We start from the raw sequence: 12799 nt of genomic DNA, 5'->3' as shown, positions 1-12799 counted from the left end.
TCCATAACCCAGCCACCCTCTCCCTACCCCCTTCCCCCCCACCTCCCCACCCTCCCACCCCGGGCAACCCTCAGTTTGTTTTGTGAGATTAAGTGTCTCTTATGGTTTGTCTCCCTCCCGATCCCATCTTGTTTCCTGTTTGTTTTTTCTTTTTAAGATTTATTTATTTATTTAGAGAGAGAAAGAGTGCATGCTTGGACAGGAGGAAGGGAAGAGGGAGAGGGAAAGAAGCAGACTCCCCGCTGAGCACAGAGCCAGAACTGGGGCTTGATCTCAAGATCCACAGATCATGACCTGATTATGAGATTATGAGATTATGACCTGAGCAGAAGACAGGAGTCAGGCACCTAACTGACTGAATCACCCAGATGCCCCTAAAATGAGTTTCTTATGCTCTTTCAGTCCATGGTACCAAACCAACGCCATTTCACAAACCTGGGCTCTATTAGATGACTTGCCAGAGACAGAATCAGGAATTCCTAGTAATTACTCATGAAATCAGAAATGAAGTCCATAGTATTTGATTCAAATCCTTCCAGTTTTGAAGATGACCACTACCAGTTATAAGAATCAAATCAATGATATTCTGAAACTTGGCTTTAAAAAATGCTTCAGTTATTAGAATATTGATCATCTTTAGCCATGCAAAGCATGAGAATTACCTTAAGGCCTTGGTTCTCAGCCCTGTTCTTTGGAGCTCTCCAGCAAACAGTAACCTCTTTACTTACAGTGTCTCAACTGTGGGTCCCACATAAGTAGAAACATTTTGGTACCTTTGTCTAGGATAAAGAAATTCTGTCATCTTTCTCCCTAGGGATTCCATTCAGAGCCTCATCTTCCTCCAGCTCCTACAGAAAGGGCTTCACTGTCAATAAAATTATTCAAGTCTTCTTCTGTATTGATTATATATTGGGTGCTAGCTATACTTGATGATTCAGAAATAAAGGAGACATTGTCACTACCTCATGTAGCTCACTGCCTGATGAGAATAACGGAGAAGGTAATATATGTCACAGACAGAATGTCACCGGTAAGAATAGCCCCTAAGGGGGCATGTGGGAAAAGAACCAAACTGAGACTTTGAGAGACAGGGAGTGTTCTGGAGAAAGGTGATGCCTAAAATAAGTGCTAAAAATGACTATGGATTTGATAGGAGAGAAAAGATGTTTTGTAATGGAAAAGAGTATCATGTGCACATAGTACATTTGGGCTGAAACACAGAACATAAGGTGTGGAGTGGAGTAAGATAGAACTAGTCACCTCAAACGGGACTCTTTCTGGCTCTCTGTGAAAATATTTCCACCAAACTGATCCTAACTATATCTTAAGTGAGAGGAAGATACATCCCAACCTTAAATATGGAAGGAATCTGTCCTACCTACCCCTGAAGCTCTTTGATGTCTCCTCCATGAGGGTGAGGATCACCCTGTAAGAATTCTCTTTCCTTTTTTATGACTCAATAGTCTGCTCCACCCTGGTCCTTTTCATGCCTTGTAGTGTGAGGCTAACAATAATAGGTTTGGGGTTCCTAAGGAAGGGCAAAGCACTTGGGAAAACAGGCAGCAACTGGATAATCTGCTTCTTCTCTTGCGCTTTTCTCTCGGGTATAATTCTTTAGATGCTGTTCTTCTGCCTTGTAAACAAAGGGGCTTTCTAACCCTGCGGCAACTACATCCACATGGCCCCTTCTTATGGCCATGTGCATGTCAGCCATCAGGCCTACCTCTCCCTCCCTGTAGAAACAGTGTCTTCTGCAATGTGATCACTGCCTTAGGCTTGAAGAGGCACACTTCAAGTGAAGGACAATGATCTCACCATGCTCCAAGGGATGGAACTCTAAGAATCACATGGGGTTGGAATGCAAATGGTGAATACGGAGGAGTTAAACCATTCATCCATGAAAAGACTTACTGCACTTACCTACAGTTCCGTTCATATCTGACAGTTAAAAATGTTCCATTTACAAAGCCAGGTCTTCACGTTTTTGCTGATGAGTTTATGTCAAACTGTCGGTTTTCCTCCCTGAATCCTGGCATTAGCCTAAGGGCACAGAAGGAAAAGGCTGAAGAAATCATTGGTTTCTAATCAATCCCTCCATTGTAGGATAGGATCTTTCGTATATAACTTCAGTTTTCAATGGAGATTTCCCCAAATGAGGATTGATTAGACATCAGGAGCCTGGCTAGCCACAGTGCCTGCTAGAGAAGAGAGACCCAAGTATTGAGGTAAAACCATGAGAGAGAAGGAGAAAACAATTCCTCAAAGACCCAAGGGAGATTTGCAATTCAATGGAAATTTCCCAGACTCTACCCAAGATAAATCTCCATCCGTGATAAAAGGGTGACCTTTCATTCAACAAGGGTGGCTGGGAATGTTTCTGCCTCCATCTGCCAACAACCCCAAGCCCAGCAGCCCCCAAAGTCCGGGGACAATACAGTGGGAATGAGATAAAAGATGGATTTTGACCAACTTCGGAAGGCCATAGGCATCATCCAACTTTCTTCTGCAGGGCACTCAGGGGAAATGTTTATTCCCCAAGTAACACAGACATTGTGTCTTCTCCCTGAGGACTTAAAATGATTGGAAATCCCTATCCTAGCTTCTGGCAAGCAATAGGAGCTCCCGGGGTATGATAAGCTAGGGAAAGATTCCCTGAGCCATCTCTAGCTTTTTCTGGTTCTTCCAGCCTTAAACTTTATCCTCTAGTAGTAGCATATACTGTACCATAAGCCCAAGTATTGTTTAGAGTTCTGGACTGTTTTTCACATTTTTCCATTAGTGTCTGCTCTATGCCCCTGACTCAAGACTGGACTAATTCGTATTCATACTCAATGTACTCTGGTGCATATCAGTTCTTCTGAGAATCTTCTCTTACCTACCCACCTCAATCCCACCACTCTCCAACTTGAACTGGAGCACGTTCTGCTCACCTCAATCTCAATACCTAACCCATTTTACTGTAACTCTGCTTTCTCATCTGTGTCCCCTCCAGGTTCTGAACTCCTAGGATGAGAATTATGTTTTGATCTTTGTATTTCTGGCACCAAGCACAGTGCCTGGCACACATTAGGTGCTTAATAAATGGTATGTGAGCTAAACTGCTCTGAACCTCAGACTTGAGGAACAGCTGTTTTTGTGAGGTGAATACCAGTTAAGTGATGGGAGGAAGAGTACACAGATCCCCTTGGGACTAAGTACGGCTGGATTCCATCTGGACGTACTCCTTTTTAGAGAAAACAAAATACCTAAATGGAGGCATGGATGAGGCGTAAAAAGTGTCATAACTTCATATTTGGAGGAAAGAGTAGGAGTAGGGACTGGTAGAATTGGCTGAACTAAACCAAACAAAACTAAACTAGAAACTGAAGCTTTTATTTGTTGAGCAGTAGGGAGAGGTCTCAGCAAAAAGAGAGACTCATGAAGTCTGAAAACTAGTTAACCACACTTAAACTATATACATTTTAAATTCTGATTGGGGGTGCCTGGGTAGCTCAGTCAGTTAAGTGCCTGACTCTTGATTTCAGCTCAGGTCATGAGCTTGGGGCCTTGAGATCAAACCCTGTGTAGGGCTCCTCACTGGGCATGGAGCTTGCTTAGGATTCTCTCCCTCTTTCCGCCCATCCCCCACATCTTTCTCTCTCTCAAATAAATAAATAAATTCTGATTGAACTGTAATGCTTAAAAGTACAGCAGAAAGAGATGAGATCAAAGTCAGGTAATTTTTAAATATTACATAGCTATTGGTCCAACTGACAGCAGTTTTGGTATTCAGAAAACGGTACTTTCAAATTGACTTGATCATAGGAATAGTCTAATTTTTGCATGAGATAGAACATTCGAGAAGAAAATATTTATTTATTATTTATTTTTAAGACATAAAACATGCTTGTATGACTCAAAAATAAAAATATAAAAATATATGGATTAAAAAATTGTGGTCATCTTCCTCACCATCCACCTTATATCCATTGCCTTATTAATTATTTTCATTATTTTATTGTGCATCCTTTCAGTGTTTTTGTGTATATAAGCGAATATCAGAATGCTTATTTATCTGTGACTTTCTTATGCTGTTCTGTACCTTGTTTCTTGTTCTAAGATACCCTGGAGAACTTTTCCTGCCTGTACATAGAGAGAAGAAAGAAGATACTTAAACTAAGGAGACTACTAGATTGACAAATGTGTTCAATGAATGGATTGCAACATTTCTGGATTACACTTCTGCTTTAATCATTGTTTGATATCTCTTGACCAATTTTCCTCATCAGTAAAAGTCCTACTGTGGTAGAAATTGTATCAAAAAATTTAATTATCATTAATTATCATATAACTTATAAAATAAGTTATAGCAAACTTCTAGTTATAAAATAATTAGGACATGGGGGATGTGAGTCAGTAAGGCAACTATAATTAATAATACTGTATTGCATATTTGAAAGTTGCTAAAAGAATAGATCGTGAGGGCATCTGGGTGGCTCAGTCAGTTAAGCATCTGCTTTTGGCTCAAGTCATAATCCCAGGGTCCTGGGATAAAGTCCCACATGGGGCTCCCTACTCAGCATGGAGTCTGCTTGTCCCTCTTCCTCTGCCCCTCCCCCTACTTGTGCTCTCTTTCAAATAAATACAGTCTTTTAAACAAGTAGAATAGACCTTGAAAGTCTGCATCACAAGAAAAAAAATTTGTGACTATATGTGGTGACAGATGTTAACTAGATTTATTGTAATGATTTTTTAGCAATATATACAGATACCAAATCATTATGTTGTACACCCGAGCTAATATAATGTTATATGTCAAAAATAATGTTATAGCAAAATAATATATGTGGGATTTTCTTCAAAATAAAGTGATTGGGGGTAAAGGTAAAATTAACTTGGCCATGAATTAGTAATTCATGGAATTGTGCACTGGTTACACTGTGACTCATTGTATTATTCTATTTTTAGTATGTTTGAAATATTTTATAATAAAAAAGCCTCAGAAATATGACAATCAAGTCTCTATTTCAAGAAAATTCTAAGTTTTTAGAAATTAGGTAAGTACTAGTGAATGTCAGAAATACTTTCCTAAACATAGCAATTCTAATTCCACAGAATTTGCCAACTAACCATTGGGGAATGTCAAATATCATGTGAGTTACTCAGAGACAGAAAATGTAGAACTATAAAAAACTACCAACTCCAAGAGGAGTTCAACTCTCTCCTCTCTTAGCAACACCCTGTTTTCTAATCCAAAAGTAAAGGAGGCAATATAAAAACCCACACATACACACAGAATCATAGTTCAGAATGGGAACATTGGATTAAAATAATACACTGAGCACAGAAATCTATCTTTTTTGCTATGACAAATTTCTTAAAAGGAAATAAATATTATATTTTCTCTTCCTCCTTTTATTGCTTTTTCATTTTTTTAAAAGAGTAACTGCATGACAACACAGAAAAACAAGACAGAGTGCCATCACCAAATCTTTATATAAAAAGAACTTCCAGGAGGGAAAAAAAAAGTTGGATAATTGAATTTAAAAGAACAGAGAAATACAATGGAAATTTAAACTACAAACAGGAGATATCTATCCCATAATTCTTAACTGATACATTTTAACTGATACCCAAATATCACCTGGCTTTGAATAATAGTCACAGTGGAAAAAAGAAGGATAAAGCAGGACAAGTGAACTTAGAGGAAACAAGTACTTAAAGTAGAAAAGAAAAAATCTTGAATTTTTCAAATTTGTATTAATAATACAATTTAAATTTTCATAAATCAAGAACAAGTTGTTATAGAAAATAGATTCTAAGAAGCAGAGTTCTTTAATTAATAATGAAATTATCAAAATTCACATAATATAAACATATATCAATTATAAAAGGGATTTGGCTGAAGACAATTTTCCAGAACATAGAACTAAGATGAGGGAAACGTTAAGTGACATAAAGGTAGACAAATATCTATGAAACAGAGTAGAAGGTGCAGGGGCACCTGTTTGGCTCAGTCAGTTAAGGATCTGACTCTTGATCTTGGCTCAGGTCATGATCTCTGGGTTTCGAAATCCACCCCAGGTGTCTGGGTCCGTGGTCAGTGCTCGGCGAGGAGTCTGCTTGAGATTCTCTCCCTCTCCTTCTGTCTCTCCCCACACTTGTGTGTCCTCACTCTTGTGCACTCTTTCTCTTTAAAGTAAATAAATAAATCTTAAAAAAGAATAGGGGGGTGCAGAAGTAGACCCACATATACATAGCCACTTGATTTTCAATAAGAAAAAAAGATTCAGTGCAAAAAGTATAGTCTTCTCAACAATTGTGACAGAAATATTTGGATATCCATATACATAAAATGGACTTTGGTCTACACCTTAGACCATATACAAAAGTTAAGCCAAAATGGATCATAGACTTAAAAGTAAAACTGAAAAATTTTAAACTTCTAAAAATACAGAGTAGAACAGAATCTCTGTGACTTTGATTTAGTCAGATTTCTTAGAAACTAAATCAATGCTCAGCCCATAAAAGAAAAAATGATAAACTGAACTTCCTCAAAATTAGAAGTTTTCTTTCTCAAAAAAAGCTGCTGAGACAATGACTAAACAAGCCACAGGCTGAGGAAAATACATTGAAATCATATATTTAATAAAGGTCTTGTATTTAGACTACATTTAAGAGCTCTTAAAACTCACTAATAGAACCAACAATGAATTTTTTAAATGGAAAAAATATTTGAGCCATTGTACAATAATAGTTGGGGAGACTTCAACACCCCACTCTCAAAATGGGTAGAATAACCAGTCAAGATAAACAAGGAAATAGATGTCAGCACTGTAAACCAACTGGGCTTAACAGACATATAGAACACTCCAAACAACAACAAGTTCACATGGAACATCCCGGGAATAGACCATATGTTAGTCTACAAAACTAGTCACCGTAAATTAAAATCTTGAAATCATATAAAGTACCTTTTGTTGATCACAAAGGAATGAAATTACAAATCAATAACAGAAGGAAATACAGGGGCACCTGGGTGGCTCAGTGGGTTAAAGCCTCTGCCTTCTGCTCAGGTCATGATCCCAGCATCATCGGGCTCTCTGCTCAGCAGGGAGCCTGCTTCCCCCTCTCTCTCTGCCTGCCTGTCCACTTGTGATCTCTCTCTCTCTCTCTCAAATAAAAAAACAAAATATTTTTTAAAAAAAAGAAGGAAATACAAGAAATTCACAAATGTGTGGAAATTAAACAACACACTCTTAAGTACCACTTGGGAAATTAGCTACCACAAGGGTAATTAGAAAACTGCCATTCCCCTGCTTGTGCTCTCTTGCTCTCCCCTCCCCCTGTCAAATAAAAAAAATCTCAAAATAATCTACAGATTCAATGCAATCCTTATCAAATCTCAGCTGCATTTTTTTTCAGAAATGGACAAGTTGGTTTTAAAATACTTAGGAGGTTGCCAAAGACCTTAATAATCCAAACTAGTATTGAAAAATAAAAATAAAGTTGGAGGATTCACACTTCCTGATTTTAAAATTGTCTACAAACTATAGTACTCAAAACAGTGTGATACTGGCATAAGCATAGATATATAGGTCAATGAAATAGAATTAAGAGTTTCAAAATGAATCCATACATCTATAGTCAAGAGTGCCAAGATCACTTAATGAGGAAAGAAAAATCCAACAAACGGTGCTGGAACAGATGCCCAATTGTTGCAAAAGAATGAAGAATGCGGGGTGCCTGGGTGGCTCAGTTGGTTAAGTGTCTGCCTTCAGCTTCAGTCATGATCTCAGGGTCCTGGGATGGAGCCCTGCATCAGGCCCTCTGCTCAGCAGGGAGTCTGTTCTCCCTTTCCCTCTGCCTCTCCTCTACTTATGTTCTCTCTCTTGCTCCCCAAATAAATGAATAAAATCATTTTTTTTAAAAAGGATGCAGAATGAAGTTGGACCTTTAGCTCACACCTTATACAAAAATGAACTCGAAATGGATCAAAGACTCAAATGTAAGAGATAAAACTATAAAACTGTTAAAAGAATCCATAAGGGTAAATCTTCATGACCTTGATTTGACAATAGATTCTTAGACAAACAAAAAGGACCAGTATCAAAAATTTTAAAAAATAGATCTATTGTACTTCATCAAATATAAGGACTTTTTAAAAAAGATTTTATTTTTAACTAATCTGTACACAACATGGGGCTTGAATTCACAACGCTGAGATTATAAGACCAAGAGTCACACACTCTACCAACTGATCCAGCCAGATGCCCCCAAAATAAGGAGTTTTGAGTATCAAACAACACCATCAAGAAACTAATGCCCTTAAAATATGGTAAATTTTCATAGGTTATTTTGGTAATTTCTATGCCTCCACTTTTTCTCTCTCCCTTTTGTTGACTGGAAATACATCTTCCCTTACTGATCCTCAAATGTTCTTATTTTTTCTATCCTATTTTCTATTAGTAATCATTTGCTTTACTTGCCCTTACATTACAGTACATATTAAAAATCAATCATATTTTTTAATTCATAAGAGCTCTTTTTTGTTCTGAGTGGATTTGTTTGGTTTTGCAATACCCCTTTTTGTCTTATGATTGCAACATAATATCATTGAGAATATTAATGACATTTTTTAAAAAATGAAATTATCAGGGTGCCTGGCTCGCTTAGTTGGTAGAACATGGTAGACTTTTGGTCTTGGGGTTGTAAGTTTGAGCCCCATGTTGGGTGTAGAGATTACTTAAAAATAAAAACTTAAGGGGTGCCTGGGTGGCTCAGTCACTGGGCGTTTGCCTTCAGCTTAGGTCATGATACCGGGATCCTAGCTCTGCATTAGTCTACCTGCTCAGCAGGAAGCCTGCTTCTCCCTCTCCCACTCCCCCTGCTTGTGTTCTCTCTCTTGCTGTGTCTCTCTCTGTCAAATAGCTAAAATCTTTAAAAAATTAGAAACTTAAAAAAATTTTTTAAGTAAAATTATCTTCTCCAAATAATGGTCACTGTTTCCTCCAAGTTACTTCCTCCTGCTTACTTGTTTCAGACAAATAAAATCATATTAGATGATTTTTTTCCAGTAATTGGCTGATCCTTAGTTAAATGTTTATATTTAAGAAAGGGAAACTAAGTAGCTGTTTGGAACCTCTGAGTGCATGTGATGTGGGGAACAAAGGCAAAAGAAAAAAATTAAATTTCCTTACCGCCTACAGCCCATTGACAAGTCCTTAAAACAGGTGGAGTGACCTTCTTCTGGGACCTCAGTTGCCTTAATGTTGACACTTTGCTAAGGCAAAAGGCAATCCTAGCCTGGACCTCCAGGATCTTGCACATCTTCTTTAAGTTATAAAAATTCCTTTGGAAACTTTTATTTCTACCCCCCAAGATACATGTTGGCAATCATCCTCCTAGCATATGGCCCACTGATAGACATCTGAAGGGTCTTGTGAGTGAGGGATAACTAGAGAGTAATAAATGACCTTTTCCTAACAATAGTAGTCTCAGGATACTGGAAACTTATTTCCAAAATACCTGGGGGGCTTATGCTGTATGTAACCCCTTCCCAACTTGATAATATGTAATCAGTCACCTCTCAAAACCCCAGGGCAGCTCTTGTTGCCCACAGGTCCTGTCCCCATGCTTTACTAAAACCACCTTTGGGGATGCCTGGGTGGCTCAGTCTACTTTCAGCTCAGGTCATGATCTCAGGGTCCTGGGATCCAGCCCCACATTGAGCCCCACATCAAGCCCCACATCGAGCCCCACATTGAGCCCCACATTGGGCTCCCTGCTCCACGGGAAGCCTGTTTCTCCCTTTCCCACTCCCCCTGCTTGTGTTCCCTCTCTCGCTGTGTCTCTCTCTGTCAAATAAATAAAATAAAAATCTTAAAAAAAAAAAAAAACACACACCTTTTTGTGCTGAAGACAAGAAAATTCTTTCTTGGCGATCAGCTCTGAACTGCAACCTTCAAGCATCATATGGATGCTACTTGATGATTCTGGGCCTCACTCTACAGTGATATGGCTGGCTTGTATTTTAAGAAACACCAATGCTAGTATCTTCATATCTTTCCTGTTGTACTTGTCAGATACTGCAAAGAAAATTCTTCAGTTTCCTGTCTAGCTGCCAAATATGTGGCATCAAAGTAGGCATCACAGTAACTAGTATGCATAATTTATTTAATCCCCTAGTGTCAAAGGTAAAAGACCCTATGCTTTACCTGTTCAGAGACAAATCAACCGGACTCTTGCTGAGAGTGGGAGAGGGACAACAATCAGCCTGGGTAATAAAGAAGGTGTGGAGAATCAAATTGCTTCTTAAACATCTTTCAACCAATGCTTAATTTAGCCTTCCATTCTCTCTACTTCCAAAAATGTAGAGGGACTCTGGAACAAATTGAACTGATTCTTGTTTTTTCTCACTGCTTGACTAGAATTCATCTTCTTCAGCCAATTTTTCCATGTCACTTATTGCTAAATTATCTGCTTTTCATCTTCTGAAATTTGGTTGCTATTGTTTCCTTTTCATGCTATAGTTTTAGTGGGGTCTTCAGGAGGGAGTGAATATACATGTATGTATTCAATCTACCAGATTTATGCCCATTACATTTTTTTAAACAATTTCTTTGTTGACCTTTCCTTTTTGTATCTCAGTCTCACTTTCCAGGCTTATTTTCACTTTTAAGGTAAATTTTTTGGCTGTTCCTTTAATAAAGTTCTGTTGATCACTAACGTTTTTAGTTTTTATTTGTCAGAAAATGTCTATCTTATCCTTGTTCTTGATAGTTTTTCTGCATGTGTGATTTTATGTGGCTGTACCAGATCCTCTTCTCAGATTCTCTCCTCTTCCTCCCACTTCCCAGGTAGTGGCATGCATATTAATTTTGCTATACTGATCTAGTCCTTCCTCTCCATCTCCCTCATCAGTTCTCACCTGGCTTATAGTTGACTGTGCTTCCAGCCAGACCCCCAAACCCACTCTTTCATGCTGCTGAGAACTAGCAAAAATTTGCCAATAGGCTGATTGGATCAGGTCAGGTTCCAGTTCTTTTTTGTGTGTGTGTGAATTTTTTTATTTTTATTTTTAAATTTAAACTCAATTCATTAATATACAGTGTATTATTAGTTTCAGAGGTGGAGTTCAGTGATTCATCAGTCTTATACAATACCCAGTGCTCATTACATCATGTGCTCACCTTAGTGTCCATCATCCTCAGGTTCCAGTTCTAATTTAAAGGCCCAACTGTAGTGCTCGCTTTGGCAGCACATATACAAAATGGGAATGATACAGAGAAGATTAGCATGGCCCCTGTGCAAGGATGACACGTAAATTTGTGAAGCATTCCGTATTTTTATATACAATGGAGTATTTTGCCTCCATCAGAAAGGATGAATACCCAACTTTTTTATCAACATGGATGGGACTGGAGGAGATTATGCTGAGTGAAATAAGTCAGAGAGAGTCAATTATCATATGGTTTCACTTACTTGTGGAGCATAAGGAATAACACAGAGGACATTGGGAGAAGGAGAGGAGAAGTGAGTTGGGAGAAATTGGAGGGGGAGATGAACCATGAGAGACTATGGACTCTCAGAAACAAACTGAGGGTTTTGGAGGGGAGGGGGGTGGGGGGTTGGGTGAGCCTGGTGGTGGGTGTTGTGGAGGGCATTTATTGCATGGAGTACTGGGTGTGGTGCCTAAAAAATGAATCTTGGAACACTGAAATAAATAAATAAATAAATAAATAAATAAATAAAAAATAAATAAAGAAAGCAAGCCCAACTGTAGGGTAGCTCCATTTGCAAAGGACAAGATTGTAGAAATTTCTTCCAGTGGGAATCAAACCAATTACCTAAGGATTCCTACAGAGATCCACCTATAGTCCTCCACTCTACCCGCAAAGGCACATGCTGAGAGTGTTTGGAAAATTCTTTGTTCACCACAGGCAAGAACCTTGTTTGGAAAGGCTGCCTGGAAAGATCGACACACACCTTCTAGACTCTATGCTACAGTCATCGGTGCCCTTTCGGTCCCACCAGGCCACCTCTCTCAGTCCCTGGCTTAATGTTATGACCATCAGGTACCCAGAGAGGTGAGGAATGACTCTCTTAGAACAACTCTGGATTTGAAGAGTAAAAGTGGTGAAAAAGGTTTAGGGAGGCCAAAGTCTGTAAGCTCAAGGCTAAAGTCACCTTAGCCTAAGATAGTGGCCCCTGGAAGAGTGTTTAATTGCAGTCACCCCTTCTCAATAGTCCCCACCAAGTGCTGCTTCCTTTCTTTCCAGCTAATTGCTCTGACTTGGTGAAAATGACCAAGCAAAGAAGGCCAGGCCCTTGTCAGAGCCCCACTGCAGTCCTGCCCCTCCCCTGCAGGCTCCTCAGTCACTCAGTTTCCTCCTGGAGGTGTCTGCTTCTTGCAGCAGGTCGAGGTTTAATAGTATGTTTGAGACAGCAATTTGGACTTCTAAAGGGAGATGATAATGGCAGGATTTTTTATTTGGTCCAGAAGACTTTTTGCAAAATGTCCTGCAGTTTAGCCCTGGATCTTAAAACATTCCAAGCAAGAAACAAACACAGATCAGTGACCACCTGACAGAACTGCTGCATTATTTTTAAGAGCTTCTACTGACCCTGCCAGTCATGTCAGGAACCCATGGACCTAGGGAAACAGAATTTTCCCTAGGACCTCCAGGCCTGCCTTCTCCTGGAGGACAATTGTGGGTTCTCTTAGTCCCTCCAAACCTACAAGTCAAAGTCCTCCTAGCTCTGAGGTTCCCTATAAGGGTGTTTCTCCAGTGTTGCCTTCTCTTTCTGTTTTCTTTCA

Source organism: Enhydra lutris, unplaced genomic scaffold (assembly GCF_002288905.1).
Source record: "Enhydra lutris kenyoni isolate GAN:26980312 unplaced genomic scaffold, ASM228890v2 scaffoldscaffold4, whole genome shotgun sequence".
In the NCBI taxonomy this organism is placed as follows: Eukaryota; Metazoa; Chordata; class Mammalia; order Carnivora; family Mustelidae; genus Enhydra; species Enhydra lutris.
The sequence above is the reverse complement of the archived record's forward strand: the minus strand, read 5'-3'. Positions refer to the sequence as shown.